Below are 14,152 nucleotides of genomic sequence, written 5' to 3' on the forward strand. Positions count from 1 at the left end.
GGAGGAAGGAAGTGCCTCAGAGTCTCCAACTTCCTGTTCCTGTCCAGCAGGCTCCTCCCAGTGCTTTGTGCATGTACTGCTAACTTTTCATTTGGCTGTTGAGCTGGAAGGATTACTTTTTGTGACTGCTGCTGGATTTGTATTTGAGGACTTTTTGGACTTTGGAGTTTGGATCACTTTTGGACTTGAGATTTTACAAGTAAGTTGGTGTTGTTTGTTTGCGGCATTGCAGTTGAAGCAACTACAGTTCTAAAACTTTTTTCACAACTTTAACAGAATATATATTGTGGTGGGTAGCCACAGTCTCCAGTAGGCTCAGGGTTAGTCATGGGTGCATGATACAACTGTTTCTGTGATTTGTTTTTTAACTTAATTCTCATTTATGTCATGGAATTTTAGCTCACTGTATATGTTGATTTTTGAAAAAAAAGTTTGGGGTGCCTGTAAAGCCTCACTAGTCAGTAGACCCAGGTGTAGTGAGTGGTGCATGGGCCTAGTCTTTCTATGGGGTGTCTTGAATTTAAACATCATTGAGGGCATGGATGGCATGGGATTGTGGTGATTTTTGAGTGTGTTTTGACTTTTTGGGTGTTCTTGGGGCCTGGCCATATGGGTGGGGGCCATTGTGAGGCCTGGAACAGGCAGGGCCTGGCCATGTGGTGGGGGTCAAGGGGCCATTTTGAAGCCAGGCAGTGTGCTGAGGCCTGTGCCCACTTTGCCTTGCTTTCAACCATTATGCCCAGGGGTACTCAGTGGTGCATGGGCCTAGTCTTTCTGTGGGGTGTCTTGAATTTAAACATCATTGCGGGCATAGATGGCATGGGATTGTGGTGATTTTTGAGTGTTTTTCGACTTTTTGGGGTAGTGTTGGGGCCTGGCCATGTGGGTGTGGGCCATTTTGAGGCCTGGGACAGGCAGGGCCTGCCATGTGGTGGGGGTCAAGGGGCCATTTTGAAGCCAGGTAGTGTGCTCAGGCCTGCACCCACTTCACCTTGCTTTCAACCATTATGCCCATGGGTACTCCGTGGTGCATGGGCCTAGTCTTTCTGTGGGGTGTCTTGAATTTAAACATCATTGAGGGCATGGATGGCATAGGATTGTGGTGATTTTTGAGTGTTTTTCGACTTTTTGGGGTGGTGTTGGGGCCTGGCTATGTGGGTGGGGGCCATTTTGAGGCCTGGTACAGGCATGGCCTGGCCATGTGGTGGGGGTCAAGGGACCATTTTTAAGCCAGGCAGTGTGCTCAGGCCTGCACCCAGTTTGCCTTGCTTTCAACCATTATGCCTTGGGGTACTCAGTGGTGCACAGGCCTAGTCTTTCTGTGGGGTGTCTTGAAATTAAACATCATTGAGGGCATGGATGGCATAGGATTGTGGTGATTTTTGAGTGTTTTTTGACTTTTTGGGGTGGTGTTGGGGCCTGGCCATGTGGGTGGGGGCCATTTTGAGGCCTGGTACAGGCAGGGCCTGGCCATGTGGTGGGGGTCAAGGGACCATTTTTAAGCCAGTCGGTGTGCTCAGGCCTGCACCCACGTTGCCTTGCTTTCAACCATTATGCTCAGGGGTACTCAGTGGTGCACGGGCCTAATCTTTCTCTGGGGTGTCTTGAATTTAAACATCATTGAGGGCATGGATGGCATGGGATTGTGGTGATTTGTGAGTGTTTTTTCACTTTTTGGGGTGGTGTTGGGGCCTGGCCATGTGGGTGGGCGCCATTTTGAAACCTGGTACAGGCAGGGCCTGGCCATGTGGTGGGGGTCAAGGGGCCATTTTGAAGCCAGGCAGTGTGCTCAGGACTGCACCCACTTTGCCTTGCTTTCAACCATTATGCCCAGGGGTACTCAGTGGTGCATGGGCCTAGTCTTTCTCTGGGGTGTCTTGAATTTAAACATCATTGAGGGCATGGATGGCATGGGATTGTGGTGATTTTTGAGTGTGTTTTGACTTTTTGGGTGTTCTTGGGGCCTGGCCATATGGGTGGGGGCCATTGTGAGGGTTGGAACAGGCAGGGCCTGGCCATGTGGTGGGGGTCAAGGAGCCATTTTGAAGCCAGGCAGTGTGCTCAGGCCTGCACCCACTTTGCCTTGCTTTCAACCATTATGCCCAGGGGTACTCAGTGGTGCATGGGCCTAGTCTTTCTCTGGGGTGTCTTGAATTTAAACATCATTGCGGGCATAGATGGCATGGGACTGTGGTGATTTTTGAGTCTTTTTCGACTTTTTGGGGTAGTGTTGGGGCCTGGCCATGTGGGTGTGGGCCATTTTGAGGCCTGGGACAGGCAGGGCCTGCCATGTGGTGGGGGTCAAGGGGCCATTTTGAAGCCAGGTAGTGTGCTCAGGCCTGCACCCACTTCGCCTTGTTTTCAACCATTATAACCATGGGTACTCAGTGGTGCATGGGCCTAGTCTTTCTCTGGGGTGTCTTGAATTTAAACATCATTGAGAGCATGGATGGCATAGGATTGTGGTGATTTGTGAGTGTTTTTTGACTTTTTGGGGTGGTGTCGGGGCCTGGCCATGTGGGTGGGGGGCATTTTGAGGCCTGGGACACGCAGGGCCTGGCCATGTGGTGAGGGTCAAGGGGCCATTTTTAAGCCGGACAGTGTGCTGAGGCCTGCGCCCAGTTTGCCTTGCTTTCAACCATTATGCCAAGGGGTACTCAGTGGTGCATGGGCCTAGTCTTTCTGTGGGGTGTCTTGAATTTAAACATCATTGAAGGCATGGATGGCATAGGATTGTGGTGATTTTTGAGTGTTTTTTTACTTTTTGGGGTGCTGTTGGGGCCTGGCCATGTGGGTGGGGGCCATTTTGAGGCCTGGTACAGGCAGGGCCTGGCCATGTGGTGGGGGTCAAGGGACCATTTTTAAGCCAGGCAGTGTGCTCAGGCCTGCACCCACTTTGCCTTGCTTTCAACCACTATGCCCAGGGCTACTCAGTGGTGCATGGGCCTAGTCTTTCTGTGGGGTGTCTTGAATTTAAACATCATTGAAGGCATGGATGGCATAGGATTGTGGTGATTTTTGAGTGTTTTTTGACTTTTTGGGGTGGTGTTGGGGCCTGGCCATGTGGGTGGGGGCCATTTTGAGGCCTGGTACAGGCAGGGCCTGGCCATGTGGTGGGGGTCAAGGGACCATTTTTAAGCCAGGCAGTGTGCTCAGGCCTGCACCCAGTTTGCCTTGCTTTCAACCATTATGCCCAGGGGTACTCAGTGGTGCACAGGCCTAGTCTTTCTGTGGGGTGTCTTGAAATTAAACATCATTGAGGGCATGGATGGCATAGGATTGTGGTGATTTTTGAGTGTTTTTTGACTTTTTGGGGTGGTGTTGGGGCCTGGCCATGTGGGTGGGGGCCATTTTGAGGCCTGGTACAGGCAGGGCCTGCCCATGTGGTGGGGGTCAAGGGACCATTTTTAAGCCAGGCAGTGTGCTCAGGCCTGCACCCAGTTTGCCTTGCTTTCAACCATTATGCCCAGGGGTACTCAGTGGTGCACAGGCCTAGTCTTTCTGTGGGGTGTCTTGAAATTAAACATCATTGAGGGCATGGATGGCATAGGATTGTGGTGATTTTTGAGTGTTTTTTGACTTTTTGGGTTGGTGTTGGGGCCTGGCCATGTGGGTGGGGGCCATTTTGAGGCCTGGTACAGGCAGGGCCTGGCCATGTGGTGGGGGTCAAGGGACCATTTTTAAGCCAGTCGGTGTGCTCAGGCCTGCACCCACGTTGCCTTGCTTTCAACCATTATGCTCAGGGGTACTCAGTGGTGCACGGGCCTAATCTTTCTCTGGGGTGTCTTGAATTTAAACATCATTGAGGGCATGGATGGCATGGGATTGTGGTGATTTGTGAGTGTTTTTTCCCTTTTTGGGGTGGTGTTGGGGCCTGGCCATGTGGGTGGGCGCCATTTTGAAACCTGGTACAGGCAGGGCCTGGCCATGTGGTGGGGGTCAAGGGGCCATTTTGAAGCCAGGCAGTGTGCTCAGGACTGCACCCACTTTGCCTTGCTTTCAACCATTATGCCCAGGGGTACTCAGTGGTGCATGGGCCTAGTCTTTCTCTGGGGTGTCTTGAATTTAAACATTATTGAGGGCATGGATGGCATGGGATTGTGGTGATTTTTGAGTGTGTTTTGACTTTTTGGGTGTTCTTGGGGCCTGGCCATATGGGTGGGGGCCATTGTGAGGGTTGGAACAGGCAGGGCCTGGCCATGTGGTGGGGGTCAAGGAGCCATTTTGAAGCCAGGCAGTGTGCTCAGGCCTGCACCCACTTTGCCTTGCTTTCAACCATTATGCCCAGGGGTACTCAGTGGTGCAGGGGCCTAGTCTTTCTCTGGGGTGTCTTGAATTTAAACATCATTGCGGGCATAGATGGCATGGGATTGTGGTGATTTTTGAGTCTTTTTCGACTTTTTGGGGTAGTGTTGGGGCCTGGCCATGTGGGTGTGGGCCATTTTGAGGCCTGGGACAGGCAGGGCCTGCCATGTGGTGGGGGTCAAGGGGCCATTTTGAAGCCATGTAGTGTGCTCAGGCCTGCACCCACTTCGCCTTGTTTTCAACCATTATAACCATGGGTACTCAGTGGTGCATGGGCCTAGTCTTTCTCTGGGGTGTCTTGAATTTAAACATCATTGAGGGCATGGATGGCATAGGATTGTGGTGATTTGTGAGTGTTTTTTTCTGACTTTTTGGGGTGGTGTCGGGGCCTGGCCATGTGGGTGGGGGGCATTTTGAGGCCTGGGACACGCAGGGCCTGGCCATGTGGTGAGGGTCAAGGGGCCATTTTTAAGCCAGACAGTGTGCTGAGGCCTGCGCCCAGTTTGCCTTGCTTTCAACCATTATGCCAAGGGGTACTCAGTGGTGCATGGGCCTAGTCTTTCTGTGGGGTGTCTTGAATTTAAACATCATTGAAGGCATGGATGGCATAGGATTGTGGTGATTTTTGAGTGTTTTTTGACTTTTTGGGGTGCTGTTGGGGCCTGGCCATGTGGGTGGGGGCCATTTTGAGGCCTGGTACAGGCAGGGCCTGGCCATGTGGTGGGGGTCAAGGGACCATTTGTAAGCCAGGCAGTGTGCTCAGGCCTGCACCCACTTTGCCTTGCTTTCAACCACTATGCCCAGGGCTACTCAGTGGTGCATGGGCCTAGTCTTTCTGTGGGGTGTCTTGAATTTAAACATCATTGAAGGCATGGATGGCATAGGATTGTGGTGATTTTTGAGTGTTTTTTTACTTTTGGGGTGGTGTTGGGGCCTGGCCATGTGGGTGGGGGCCATTTTGAGGCCTGGTACAGGCAGGGCCTGGTCATGTGGTGGGGGTAAAGGGACCATTTTTAAGCCAGTCGGTGTGCTCAGGCCTGCACCCACGTTGCCTTGCTTTCAAACATTATGCTCAGGGGTACTCAGTGGTGCACGGGCCTAATCTTTCTCTGGAGTGTCTTGAATTTAAACATCATTGAGGGCATGGATGGCATGGGATTGTGGTGATTTGTGAGTGTTTTTTTACTTTTTGGGGTGGTGTTGGGGCCTGGCCAAGTGGGTGGGGGCCATTTTGAGGCCTGGTACAGGCAGGGCCTGGCCATGTGGTGGGGGTCAAGGGGCCATTTTGAAGCCAGGCAGTGTGCTCAGGACTGCACCCACTTTGCCTTGCTTTCAACCATTATGCCCAGAGGTACTCAGTGGTGCATGGGCCTAGTCTTTCTCTGGGGTGTCTTGAATTTAAACATCATTGAGGGCATGGATGGCATGGTATTGTGGTGATTTTGAGTGTTTTTTGACTTTTTGGGGTGGTGTTGGGGCCTGGCCATGTGGGAGGGGGCCACTTTGAGGCCTGGTACAGGCAGGGCCTGGCCATGTGGTGGGGGTCAAGGGGCCATTTTTAAGCCAGACAGTGTGGTGAGGCCTGCGCCCAGTTTGCCTTGCTTTTAATCATTATGCCCAGGGGTACTCAGTGGTGCATGGGCCTAGTCTATCTCTGGGGTGTCTTGAATTTAAACATCATTGAGGGTATGGATGGCATGGGATTCTAGCGATTTTTGAGTGTTTTTTGACTTTTTGGGGTGGTGTTGGGGACTGGCCATGTGGGTGGGGGCCATTTTGAGGCCTGGGACAGCCAGGACCTGGCCATGTGGTGGGGGTCAAGGGGCCATTTTGAAGCCAGGCAGGGTGCTCTGGCCGGCACCCACTTTGCCTTGCTTTCAACAATTTTGCCCATGGGTGCTCAGTGGTGCATGGGCCTAGTCTTTCTCTGGGGTGTTGTGAATTTAAACATCATTGCGGGCATAGATGGCATGGGATTGTGGTGATTTGTGAGTTTTTTCGACTTTTTGGAGTAGTGTTGGGGCCTGGCCATGTGGGTGTGGGCCATTTTGAGGCCTGGGACAGGCAGGGCCTGCCATGTGATGGGGGTCAAGGGGCCATTTTTGAAGCCAGGTAGTGTGCTCAGGCCTGCACCCACTTCGCCTTGCTTTCAACCATTATGCCCATGGGTACTCAGTGGTGCATGGGCCTAGTCTTTCTCTGGGGTGTCTTGAATTTAAACATCATTGAGGGCATGGATGGCATAGGATTGTGGTGATTTGTGAGTGTTTTTTGACTTTTTGGGGTGGTGTTGGGGCCTGGCCATGTGGGTGGGGGCCATTTTGAGGCCTGGTACAGGCAGGGCCTGGCCATGTGGTGGGGGTCAAGGGACCATTTTTAAGCCAGTCGGTGTGCTCAGGCCTGCACCCACGTTGCCTTGCTTTCAACCATTATGCTCAGGGGTACTCAGTGGTGCACGGGCCTAATCTTTCTCTGGGGTGTCTTAAATTTAAACATCATTGAGGGCATGGATGGCATGGGATTGTAGTGATTTGTGAGTGTTTTTTCACTTTTTGGGGTGGTGTTGGGGCCTGGCCATGTGGGTGGGCGCCATTTTGAAACCTGGTACAGGCAGGGCCTGGCCATGTGGTGGGGGTCAAGGGGCCATTTTGAAGCCAGGCAGTGTGCTCAGGCCTGCACCCAGTTTGCCTTGCTTTCAACCATTATGCCCAGGGGTACTCAGTGGTGCACAGGCCTAGTCTTTCTGTGGGGTGTCTTGAAATTAAACATCATTGAGGGCATGGATGGCATAGGATTGTGGTGATTTTTGAGTGTTTTTTGACTTTTTGGGGTGGTGTTGGGGCCTGGCCATGTGGGTGGGGGCCATTTTGAGGCCTGGTACAGGCAGGGCCTGGCCATGTGGTGGGGGTCAAGGGACCATTTTTAAGCCAGTCGGTGTGCTCAGGCCTGCACCCACGTTGCCTTGCTTTCAACCATTATGCTCAGGGGTACTCAGTGGTGCACGGGCCTAATCTTTCTCTGGGGTGTCTTGAATTTAAACATCATTGAGGGCATGGATGGCATGGGATTGTGGTGATTTGTGAGTGTTTTTTCACTTTTTGGGGTGGTGTTGGGGCCTGGCCATGTGGTTGGGCGCCATTTTGAAACCTGGTACAGGCAGGGCCTGGCCATGTGGTGGGGGTCAAGGGGCCATTTTGAAGCCAGGCAGTGTGCTCAGGACTGCACCCACTTTGCCTTGCTTTCAACCATTATGCCCAGGGGTACTCAGTGGTGCATGGGCCTAGTCTTTCTCTGGGGTGTCTTGAATTTAAACATCATTGAGGGCATGGATGGCATGGGATTGTGGTGATTTTTGAGTGTGTTTTGACTTTTTGGGTGTTCTTGGGGCCTGGCCATATGGGTGGGGGCCATTGTGAGGGTTGGAACAGGCAGGGCCTGGCCATGTGGTGGGGGTCAAGGAGCCATATTGAAGCCAGGCAGTGTGCTCAGGCCTGCACCCACTTTGCCTTGCTTTCAGCCATTATGCCCAGGGGTACTCAGTGGTGCATGGGCCTAGTCTTTCTCTGGGGTGTCTTGAATTTAAACATCATTGCGGGCATAGATGGCATGGGATTGTGGTGATTTTTGAGTCTTTTTCGACTTTTTGGGGTAGTGTTGGGGCCTGGCCATGTGGGTGTGGGCCATTTTGAGGCCTGGGACAGGCAGGGCCTGCCATGTGGTGGGGGTCAAGGAGCCATTTTGAAGCCAGGTAGTGTGCTCAGGCCTGCACCCACTTCGCCTTGTTTTCAACCATTATAACCATGGGTACTCAGTGGTGCATGGGCCTAGTCTTTCTCTGGGGTGTCTTGAATTTAAACATCATTGAGGGCATGGATGGCATAGGATTGTGGTGATTTGTGAGTGTTTTTTGACTTTTTGGGGTGGTGTCGGGGCCTGGCCATGTGGGTGGGGGGCATTTTGAGGCCTGGGACACGCAGGGCCTGGCCATGTGGTGAGGGTCAAGGGGCCATTTTTAAGCCAGACAGTGTGCTGAGGCCTGCGCCCAGTTTGCCTTGCTTTCAACCATTATGCCAAGGGGTACTCAGTGGTGCATGGGCCTAGTCTTTCTGTGGGGTGTCTTGAATTTAAACATCATTGAAGGCATGGATGGCATAGGATTGTGGTGATTTTTGAGTGTTTTTTTACTTTTTGGGGTGCTGTTGGGGCCTGGCCATGTGGGTGGGGGCCATTTTGAGGCCTGGTACAGGCAGGGCCTGGCCATGTGGTGGGGGTCAAGGGACCATTTTTAAGCCAGGCAGTGTGCTCAAGCCTGCACCCACTTTGCCTTGCTTTCAACCACTATGCCCAGGGCTACTCAGTGGTGCATGGGCCTAGTCTTTCTGTGGGGTGTCTTGAATTTAAACATCATTGAAGGCATGGATGGCATAGGATTGTGGTGAGTTTTGAGTGTTTTTTTACTTTTTGGGGTGGTGTTGGGGCCTGGCCATGTGGGTGGGGGCCATTTTGAGGCCTGGTACAGGCAGGGCCTGGTCATGTGGTGGGGGTAAAGGGACCATTTTTAAGCCAGTCGGTGTGCTCAGGCCTGCACCCACGTTGCCTTGCTTTCAACCATTATGCTCAGGGGTACTCAGTGGTGCACGGGCCTAATCTTTCTCTGGGGTGTCTTGAATTTAAACATCATTGAGGGCATGGATGGCATGGGATTGTGGTGATTTGTGAGTGTTTTTTTACTTTTTGGGGTGGTGTTGGGGCCTGGCCATGTGGGTGGGGGCCATTTTGAGGCCTGGTACAGGCAGGGCCTGGCCATGTGGTGGGGGTCAAGGGGCCATTTTGAAGCCAGGCAGTGTGCTCAGGACTGCACCCACTTTGCCTTGCTTTCAACCATTATGCCCAGGGGTACTCAGTGGTGCATGGGCCTAGTCTTTTTCTGGGGTGTCTTGAATTTAAACATCATTGAGGGCATGGATGGCATGGTATTGTGGTGATTTTCGAGTGTTTTTTGACTTTTTGGGGTGGTGTTGGGGCCTGGCCATGTGGGTGGGGGCCACTTTGAGGCCTGGTACAGGCAGGGCCTGGCCATGTGGTGGGGGTCAAGGGGCCATTTTTAAGCCAGACAGTGTGGTGAGGCCTGCGCCCAGTTTGCCTTGCTTTTAATCATTATGCCCAGGGGTACTCAGTGGTGCATGGGCCTAGTCTTTCTCTGGGGTGTCTTGAATTTAAACATCATTGAGGGTATGGATGGCATGGGATTATGGCGATTTTTGAGTGTTTTTCGACTTTTTGGGGTGGTGTTGGGGACTGGCCATGTGGGTGGGGGCCATTTTGAGGCCTGGGACAGCCAGGACCTGGCCATGTGGTGGGGGTCAAGGGGCCATTTTGAAGCCAGGCAGGGTGCTCTGGCCGGCACCCACTTTGCCTTGCTTTCAACAATGTTGCCCATGGGTGCTCAGTGGTGCATGGGCCTAGTCTTTCTCTGGGGTGTTGTGAATTTAAACATCATTGCGGGCATAGATGGCATGGGATTGTGGTGATTTGTGAGTTTTTTCGACTTTTTGGAGTAGTGTTGGGGCCTGGCCATGTGGGTGTGGGCCATTTTGAGGCCTGGGACAGGCAGGGCCTGCCATGTGATGGGGGTCAAGGGGCCATTTTTGAAGCCAGGTAGTGTGCTCAGGCCTGCACCCACTTCGCCTTGCTTTCAACCATTATGCCCATGGGTACTCAGTGGTGCATGGGCCTAGTCTTTCTCTGGGGTGTCTTGAATTCAAACATCATTGAGGGCATGGATGGCATAGGATTGTGGTGATTTGTGAGTGTTTTTTGACTTTTTGGGGTGGTGTCGGGGCCTGGCCATGTGGGTGGGGGGCATTTTGAGGCCTCGGACACACAGGGCCTGGTCATGTGGTGGGGGTCAAGGGGCCATTTTTAAGCCAGACAGTGTGCTGAGGCCTGCGCCCAGTTTGCCTTGCTTTCAACCATTAAGCCCAGGGCTACTCAGTGGTGCATGGGCCTAGTCTTTCTGTGGGGTGTCTTGAATTTAAACATCATTGAAGGCATGGATGGCATAGGATTGTGGTGATTTTTGAGTGTTTTTCGACTTTTTGGGGTGCTGTTGGGGCCTGGCCATGTGGGTGGGGGCCATTTTGAGGCCTGGTACAGGCAGGGCCTGGCCATGTGGTGGGGGTCAAGGGACCATTTTTAAGCCAGGCAGTGTGCTCAGGCCTACACCCACTTTGCCTTGCTTTCAACCACTATGCCCAGGGCTACTCAGTGGTGCATGGGCCTAGTCTTTCTGTGGGGTGTCTTGAATTTAAACATCATTGAAGGCATGGATGGCATAGGATTGTGGTGATTTTTGAGTGTTTTTTTACTTTTTGGGGTGGTGTTGGGGCCTGGCCATGTGGGTGGGGGCCATTTTGAGGCCTGGTACAGGCAGGGCCTGGCCATGTGGTGGGGGTCAAGGGACCATTTTTAAGCCAGTCGGTGTGCTCAGGCCTGCACCCACGTTGCCTTGCTTTCAACCATTATGCTCAGGGGTACTCAGTGGTGCACGGGCCTAATCTTTCTCTGGGGTGTCTTGAATTTAAACATCATTGAGGGCATGGATGGCATGGGATTGTGGTGATTTGTGAGTGTTTTTTTACTTTTAGGGGTGGTGTTTGGGCCTGGCCATGTGGGTGGGGGCCATTTTGAGGTCTGGTACAGGCAGGGCCTGGCCATGTGGTGGGGGTCAAGGGGCCATTTTGAAGCCAGGCAGTGTGCTCAGGACTGCACCCACTTTGCCTTGCTTTCAACCATTATGCCCAGGGATACTCAGTGGTGCATGGGCCTAGTCTTTCTCTGGGGTGTCTTGAATTTAAACATCATTGAGGGCATGGATGGCATGGTATTGTGGTGATTTTTGAGTGTTTTTTGACTTTTTGGGGTGGTGCTGGGGCCTGGCCATGTGGGTGGGGGCGACTTTGAGGCCTGGTACAGGCAGGGCCTGGCCATGTGGTGGGGGTCAAGGGGCCATTTTTAAGCCAGACAGTATGGTGAGGCCTGCGCCCAGTTTGCCTTGCTTTTAATCATTATGCCCAGGGGTACTCAGTGGTGCATGGGCCTAGTCTTTCTCTGGGGTGTCTTGAATTTAAACATCATTGAGGGTATGGATGGCATTGGATTCTGGTGATTTTTGAGTGTTTTTCGACTTTTTGGGGTGGTGTTGGGGACTGGCCATGTGGGTGGGGGCCATTTTGAGGCCTGGGACAGCCAGGACCTGGCCATGTGGTGGGGGTCAAGGGGCCATTTTGAAGCCAGGCAGGGTGCTCAGGCCGGCACCCACTTTGCCTTGCTTTCAACCATTTGGCCCATGGGTGCTCAGTGGTGCATGGGCCTAGTCTTTCTCTGGGGTGTTGTGAATTTAAACATCATTGCGGGCATAGATGGCATGGGATTGTGGTGATTTTTGAGTGTTTTTCGACTTTTTGGGGTAGTGTTGGGGCCTGGCCATGTGGGTGTGGGCCATTTTGAGGCCTGGGACACGCAGGGCCTGGCCATGTGGTGGGGGTCAAGGGGCCATGTTGAAGCCAGGTAGTGTGCTCAGGCCTGCACCCACTTCGCCTTGCTTTCAACCATTATGCCCATGGGTACTCAGTGGTGCATGGGCCTAGTCTTTCTGTGGGGTGTCTTGAATTTAAACATCATTGAAGGCATGGATGGCATAGGATTGTGGTGATTTTTTAGTGTTTTTCGACTTTTTGGGGTGCTGTTGGGGCCTGGCCATGTGGGTGGGGGCCATTTTGAGGCCTGGTACAGGCAGGGCCTGGCCATGTGTTGGGGGTCAAGGGACCATTTTTAAGCCAGGCAGTGTGCTCAGGCCTGCACCCACTTTGCCTTGCTTTCAACCACTATGCCCAGGGCTACTCAGTGGTGCATGGGCCTAGTCTTTCTGTGGGGTGTCTTGAATTTAAACATCATTGAAGGCATGGATGGCATAGGATTGTGGTGATTTTTGAGTGTTTTACGACTTTTTGGGGTGGTGTTGGGGCCTGGCTATGTGGGTGGGGGCCATTTTGAGGCCTGGTACAGGCAGGGCCTGGCCATGTGGTGGGGGTCAAGGGACCATTTTTAAGCCAGGCAGTGTGCTCAGGCCTGCACCCAGTTTGCCTTGCTTTCAACCATTATGCCCAGGGGTACTCAGTGGTGCACAGGCCTAGTCTTTCTGTGGGGTGTCTTGAAATAAACATCATTGAGGGCATGGATGGCATAGGATTGTGGTGATTTTTGAGTGTTTTTTTACTTTTTGGGGTGGTGTTGGGGCCTGGCCATGTGGGTGGGGGCCATTTTGAGGCCTGATACAGGCAGGGCCTGGCCATGTGGTGGGGGTCAAGGGGCCATTTTGAAGCCAGGCAGTGTGCTCAGGACTGCACCCACTTTGCCTTGCTTTCAACCATTATGCCCAGGGGTACTCAGTGGTGCATGGGCCTAGTCTTTCTCTGGGGTGTCTTGAATTTAAACATCATTGAGGGCATGGATGGCATGGTATTGTGGTGATTTTTGAGTGTTTTTTGACTTTTTGGGGTGGTGTTGGGGCCTGGCCATGAGGGTGGGGGCCACTTTGAGGCCTGGTACAGACAGGGCCTGGCCATGTGGTGGGGGTCAAGGGGCCATTTTTAAGCCAGACAGTGTGGTGAGGCCTGCGCCCAGTTTGCCTTGCTTTTAATCATTATGCCCAGGGGTACTCAGTGGTGCATGGGCCTATTCTTTCTCTGGGGTGTCTTGAATTTAAACATCATTGAGGGTATGGATGGCATGGGATTCTGGTGATTTTTGAGTGTTTTTCGACTTTTTGGGGTGGTGTTGGGGACTGGCCATGTGGGTGGGGGCCATTTTGAGGCCTGGGACAGCCAGGACCTGGCCATGTGGTGGGGGTCAAGGGGCCATTTTGAAGCCAGGCAGGGTGCTCAGGCCGGCACCCACTTTGCCTTGCTTTCAACCATTTTGCCCATGGGTGCTCAGTGGTGCATGGGCCTAGTCTTTCTCTGGGGTGTCGTGAATTTAAACATCATTGAGGGCATGGATGGCATTGGATTGTGGTGATTTTTTAGTGTTTTTCGACTTTTTGGGGTGGTGTTGGGGCCTAGCCATGTGGGTGGGGGCCATTTTGAGGCCTGGTACAGGCAGGGCCTGGCCATGTGGTGGGGGTCAAGGGGCGCTTTTTAAGCCAGACAGTGTGGTGAGGCCTGCACCCAGTTTGCCTTGCTTTCAACCATTATGCCCAGGAGTACTCCGTGGTGCATGGGCCTTGTCTTTCTCTGGAGTGGCTTGAATTTAAACATCATTGAGGGCATGGATGGCATGGACTTGTGGGGATTTTTGAGTGTTTTTCGACTTTTTGGGGTTTATAACTGATGTTCGTCTGGCTTCCATTGCTTTTAGATGCACAAGAGAACCACCAGTGCCAGGAGGAAGTCCTGCAGCAGTGTGTGCAGCACAACATCACGTGACGTCACGTGTGGCCACAGACAAGACAACTCTGCAACTCGTGCAACTGCGGCCTGCTGTTCTGACATCTCAAGAAGATGGCCAAAAAGAAAGTTGGCCATAGGGCTTCAGCGAAAAAAGTTGCCAGTGCCACTGCCAGTAAGAAGGAGCTGAAGAAGCAAGTGGCACCACCTACCAAGGAGACTGGTGTGCCCACCAACACCTTTTTTGGGAAAAAAACTACGCTTGCAGCAGCAGCGGTGTCCGCCGGGGACCAAGCTGGAAGCAGTACCTCCGCTTCATTGGGCTCAGTGTCACCACGCCAAGTTAGGTCTAAGACCACCATGAGTGCTGCTGCGGCAGCCACTTTGGTTGTTGAATCACC

Source organism: Lissotriton vulgaris, chromosome 3_1 (assembly GCF_964263255.1).
Source record: "Lissotriton vulgaris chromosome 3_1, aLisVul1.2, whole genome shotgun sequence".
NCBI lineage: Eukaryota > Metazoa > Chordata > Amphibia > Caudata > Salamandridae > Lissotriton > Lissotriton vulgaris.